The sequence below is a fragment of the Anas platyrhynchos genome, chromosome 4, assembly GCF_047663525.1.
Source record: "Anas platyrhynchos isolate ZD024472 breed Pekin duck chromosome 4, IASCAAS_PekinDuck_T2T, whole genome shotgun sequence".
Taxonomy (NCBI): domain Eukaryota; kingdom Metazoa; phylum Chordata; class Aves; order Anseriformes; family Anatidae; genus Anas; species Anas platyrhynchos.
The window spans coordinates 23,258,383-23,264,449 of record NC_092590.1 but is presented as its reverse complement, the minus strand read 5'-3'; the positions used below and the strand labels follow the sequence as shown (position 1 = coordinate 23,264,449).

General features: G+C 38.6%; 1 protein-coding gene across 7 annotated transcripts in view; it reads left to right on the top strand.

The window, feature by feature from the left end:
- CFAP96 (cilia and flagella associated protein 96) overlaps nt 1-6,067 on the top strand; it is a 90,714-nt gene that overhangs the window by 52,452 nt on the left and 32,195 nt on the right. The gene's annotated exons all lie outside the window — the stretch shown is intronic.

Here is a 6,067-nt window from a genome sequence, read left to right as displayed (position 1 = left end):
CTCTGACTGTGTGTGTGATTCTGCTTTGTGTAAACAAACACAAGGGAGATTTCCCTCTCGAGCTGGTGTTTCACAACTTGTCTGACTTGTAACGCAATAGTTCACTGCAGCGAAATGTCCCCCCAGCCCTTCAGCAGAGTGTTTCAGCTGCAGTTACTTGAGAGCACAGCACGCACTCACTCAAATGGCTTGAAAAACTTCGGACCGATGTCATGCACGTTTCTCGTTCTGAGGGAGAGAAATGCTGTATTAGTTGATGATGCCTCTGCTTTTCATAGAAATCTCGGTGTTTTGTAAGACAGCTCCAGACACCTTCTGCTGGTTGTGTTAGTGAATAAACGCTCTGTGCTCTTTTTGATTTTCTTGCATCAGCTCATTCAGCTTTATTCTGACTTCTGTACCCCTTTTATATTGCTCCAAAAGAGAGGGGGAGTTTTGCAGTGGTGGTGTCTGTGTTCACTCACTTTCTTATCATGCTGTTAGAGTTTTCCACTTCTGTGTGCTATTACCAAAGTTAATTGTGCGTGTATAATGTTCTCAAGCATCTCTTGAAGTTTGGCCTCTAAGGTCACTATCTACAGCTCTAATCAGGCAGAACTCAGAGCTGCTTTTTTTTTTTTTTTTTTTTTTTCCCATGAATGAGTCAATAGTAAGTCAGTGAGAGAGCTTGGAAAGAATAAAAACTGAGGAGAATATGTATTTTGATGTAACGTGTCATGTTTTCTACACTTTAGGAAAGTTTTTTTTTTTTTTTTTTTTTTTTTTTTTATGGCTGTTGTTTCATATGGTAGAGGATTTACCTCCTTTGGTTCACTCTGTGCGTTTGCCTTTCCTACTGCCCGTAGCCTGCATAGAGGGGAGTCTGGTGGACAAGAGAGCAGTGAGATAGGCATGAATCTGCATTTTATTCTTTCATATAATTTATGTTATGGGTCATGTGTTTATCTGCATATGTCAAGATAAAATCGGCTTCCACCCCTTACTCCTCTGACTTGCTGAACGTCCTTATCTGTGTCTACTGATAACGTCTGTATAGTGAAAGTCCTTCTCACTAAGATATCTTCATATCTTGAGTGTGTGGTGTTTTTTTGTTTGTTTTGTTTTGTTCCCTGAGGACTCTGAAAGTTAGCCTTGGAATTTTCTTCTGTGGTATTTGCCCTTTATTCGTGGCTTGCTAGTAGATAGGAGTGTATGTTGTGAGGGTTTGCACTGTGTTCTTGTCCAGAATATGCTCTAACAATATGAAAGGCCTTTGAAATATTTTGAACAGTGAGTGGAACAAGAGAAATGGCAGTACCTGTCTCCAAAAAAAAACAAACAACCTGAGAGAAGAGACCCATATCAGAAAGCTTGTGGCTTGACAGCTGCCATGAGCTTGGGGGAGAGGTTAGCTTATGCTAAGGAACATAGGCACATTCAAAGAAATAGAGTAAGGCAGGTATTTAGTTCAGGGACATATCAATCTTGGTGGCTAAAATATTTTGTATATTTTAAAGTTTTGAAAAAACCTCTCATTGCTTGTGACCAGTGTATATGCTCTGATATGTTCTGACACGGTTCAATATGTGCATTCAATATACTGATGCTCTGCTTCCATGGTTCATCCTCCCAGGTTTCATTATGCGTTCAACGTCAGAATTTATCGCTGTTTAGTACTTCAGTTTCTTTTTCCTTCCTCTCCGATACTGGTGTTGAGTGAAAACACTCCAGTGTTTGGTACCTTCCCCTTCACCCCTTCTTTTCCTAGTGAATCCTGTAATGTCTCTGTTGCTGGGAATGTATAGCATGTTAGATGGACTCATTTTAAGAGTTTCTTCTTGTGCAATTTGCCTTTTAATTTTTCTTGAGTACTGGCAACCTCAAATAATGAGTCATGCAGTCCTCTTTGATAGAAAAGGAACAAGAAATGTAAGAATTTCTGTATCAGATTAAACCCATGTTCAGACTCTCAGTTTCCAGTGCCAAAAAATAGATACTTGTATAATAACTGGTTCATTTGAGATGTGTCTTCCAAATTCTTGATAGTAAGTTATTGGGTTAGATCTTAATATTTAAACTTACTTTATTTTTGTTATTTCATAAATCCCATTTAAATCCTGCTATGTGTTCTGACTGCTGGTGAAGTAACTACGGGGTGGTTATCTGATCATCTGGGGACAGCTGTTAGTTGGTGAAAACAGCTTCAGATGGCTTAAGTGTCCATCAGGTTTGTTCTTGTCTCTTCACTATATTGAGATCTGCTTTTGCACCCTTTCCCAACTTAATATATACATGTAGGTGGAGGGCAGGCATAACCTTTTACTAGGCAGGTAATTGCTCTTAACTGCAGTGGAAGTTATATGCCCAGGTGAGACCGAGCTATGGCTTAAAGATTTTCATTTTTTATTTCCTACCTTGTTTAATGGAAGAGTGACTTGCTCTCCAAGGTGCTGCTGTTCAGATGGCAACTGCTAGATCCTGTTTTATTGATGTGTCGCTGGTTCAGCTTTAAGCCTGTGCACTCTCTTTTTCCTATAATTCTCTCTCTCTCTCAAAAGGCAATATTATATTGATTGATACATGTGACATAAGGCTGTTTCCTAGTTTCCTTTCAGTGGCTGCTTTTAAGAAAGCCTTTCACCCATTTACAGAACGTGTATACATTTTTATCTCTCTGAAGGTCTTCTGTTGTTTTTCACACTGGGCTAAGATGATCAGCTGAGCTGGGCTGAAGCAAAAGCCTTTTTCCATGTATTAGAGGTATATCCTAGAAGTGAAATAAAGGCTGCTTTCTTCCCCTCTGTTGGGTTTAAAGGATCTTACCCAGAAGAATATTGTCACGGCACAGGCTTTGCTAAAAATACTGAGCAGCTTTTAAATAGGCAGATCTTGAAATTAAAAGTTCATTGTAATGAAATCATATGAAACAGAGTAAGATGAATCTCCCAAGTTAATGACAGTACACATTTCAAACAACATACCCAGGTATAACTCTGCTTGTTATTTTGGCTTTCATAATAGTTCTAGCTATGAAAATGGATTTTTGTAAATACATAGTAGTGACATATTTTTAGTTTTATTTTATTGCGCTGTTGAAGCGTCCATTTAAGAAAACAATTTATTTTACTACTTCTTGTTTCATTATAGTATAAGATCATGGCTGTTAAAGCTTTGCTAACCTGCAAATGCGTGTCTTCTGAATTTCATGGCTGTGCTGTGAATTTATGCACAGAGTAGCCTTCACTGATTGCTTTGTAGTGTGACTAACCATAATGTTTGAAGCAGACTTTTGCTGTCTGTAGATTAGCATTTCATTTGATATTTGTGCCAAATGTTATATTTCTACTCAATGCAATCTAAAAGTGCGCAACTCCACATCTAATTATTTTTACTGAACCAGAAAAAAGAATCCCAGCTGTGTTGATGTTACTCCTATCACTCATTTCTTCAAGATCCATGAAGTGGGGTCACAAATTAGGCATCAGAATAGCAGCAAGATGTGCAAACTCATTGTTGCATGCTATGCCACCTCACTAGTTTTGGACAATCAAATCCATGTCAGAATATTGGGTGTCAGCTTCCCTTTTCTTTACCAGTGCATCCCTGCCTCGATGGAAGGAAGTCGTTTTTTGGCTAATCACCATAGTGTGTGTTGACAAACAAGTTATTAATAGCATTTCATTTCTCTTTAGTAATAAAAAATACCAAATATTTGACACTGATTCATCTTTCTGTAAAATCACAGAATGCTCTGTTGCAGGCTGCAGAGCCAGAATAAACCCTGGCAGAAGCAGAAATAAACAAAGTCCTCTGGCTCTGCATTTTAAGTCAGAAGTCTGCTAAACCTCCTGTCCTATCTTGAAGCTTAGTCTCTGTAACGTGTACTGAACTGAGCCTCTTTTTGTGAAGGTTAGACAGGAACAGCCTAGGAAACGAAGCGGAGCTTAAAAACTCCCTTGCCCAGGTGGAACAGTCTGCAATCAGACTGGCTCTCCAGGGGTGGAAGGCCAGAAAATTCCCTACTGCACAGCCTGACTTCTATTTTGAAACACATGTGTACATAGGAAATCTACTTATAATAAATGCTAGTTATTTTTAAATGATTTCCCAAGCCGTTCATGTACAGTTTAGAGTTATTTCTAAGTGCCTCACAAGGAGCAGGGATAGTTAAGAGCTTGAATCCCAATGAAATTTCTGTTACCAGCTTTTGGTTGGTGGATGTCTAGTACCCTAGCAGTACCCTTCATTTTCCTTGGCAAAGGAGAAATACTCTGTCAATTTCCTAGCTGGTACAAAAAGGATCTCTGTTATTTTCCTCAAACCCCTGGCAAAGAGAGGAGGAGTGGGACTTTGGTACTGTACTCCTCTTCCAGGCGTTAGCTGGGAAAGCCACGTGAGGTGGAGAAGGGCATTTCTACAGGTCCTCCCTTACCCCCAGCTTTGTGGTTACTGTGAAACAGAGATTTGGCTCAACTGTCCTCTCATTTTAAGATTTTGTTCATCATTCTCCCATGGCTTTGATGCATCTCTCTGCTGATCAGGTGCTGAGTAGCAAGCTTCCACTGATGAGCACCTTCTCAAGTTTTCTGTCTGTAGGCTTGTTAAGCCAGGAACACATTGTCTGGTATGTCCGTTCTCATTAATTTCTTTAAAAAGGTAATAAATTTGTTCTGAAAGTAATGAAAAAAATGAAAACAAAGGCTTAAGCCTACTTTCTCCAAGAAGCTTCCTAGTTAGTGAGTGGGGAGTAAAGATCTCATCTAAATTAACAAGCAAATAAGTGGAAAGTAAATTTTTATTGCTCTTGAATATTTTGGAACTCTACTTCATAAACTCCTAAGCAAGTTGAAAGAAGAAATTGAAAACTTCTGTTCTTAAAGACTTCTTTTTGTTTGTTTGTTTTCATCTTATCTGAAACTTATGCACTGATTTTCTTGTTTGCATTTCATTTTTTAAAAAAGGCACAAAGGAGAATTTGGAGACATAACTTGACTGGTGTTTAAAAAAAACACACAAACTAAAAACTAAAGACACTTTGAATGGAATGAGATGCGTGCATCACATTAAGGCATTGAAGTACCACTCAGCTTCATTTTGGAAACTGTTTTGCAAAATAACGTATACACATTGAATTTCCATCTGTGTTCTTATGATTCCAGCTACCACATTACCTGAGATGTTTCTATCACCATATTTCTACCGTGTCTCTGTCTGTCTCACAAGGGTTAGACATTGTTATGACTTGAGAAGAAATTTCTTGTCCTTTATTGCTTTCTTTGTGAGCCTGATGTAATGTCAGCTCGTATCGTAACTATGATTCCTGGCCAAAAAGTAAGTTGCAAAACACTTCTCAATTTTCATGCCTAATTACTGCTCTTCTCCAATTTCATGCTTCATTACTTTTATGAGAGCTGAATGTTTTCTGTGAGGATGTTGTGTATGGAACAGGGTTTGTCCTTCTGTGCTGACAGCCAGCAGAAGTTTTGGGGGAGAATCCTAAGCACTGGGACTGCAGGGCGACTGTGAGAAGGGAGTTGTTTTTTTCTTTCGGCTCATTCAGTCATCGGTGGTTCTGCTCCCTTTAATAGCTAGCATCAAACGTCACCTTCAAATTTGGCAAGCTGATCCCTTACTTGGGTTAAAGTTAAAGCCTATTTTGGCACTGGGAACTGAAAGAGCTCATTCCAGAAGAGTAAAGTTGGAAAGAAGTTAGCAGGGCTGCGTGCCAGTGCAGCAAATCAGTCCAGTATGCTTCATGCTGACTATTAGATATATAACTTTTCTTAAACACCATAAAGTAGCTGCTAAACAACTATCTGATGTGCTTGCCATTAAGCATAATCTGAACAAATAGCACATAAAAATTGTTAGATTTATGAAATCCCATTCGTGGTACTTATTATAGGGCTGCGTTCGGGCAAAGAGTTGAAATACTTCATTAGGTGTGTAATGACATGTATCAATGAGAACCATAACGTAATTTTTAAGAAACCCAATACTACCTTTAAGATTCACTTTTTATTTCTAAAATAGTCCCATTTCTTGATTTCTATGTATGTCTGAGTTTAGATGTCATTTTTGTTCTTTC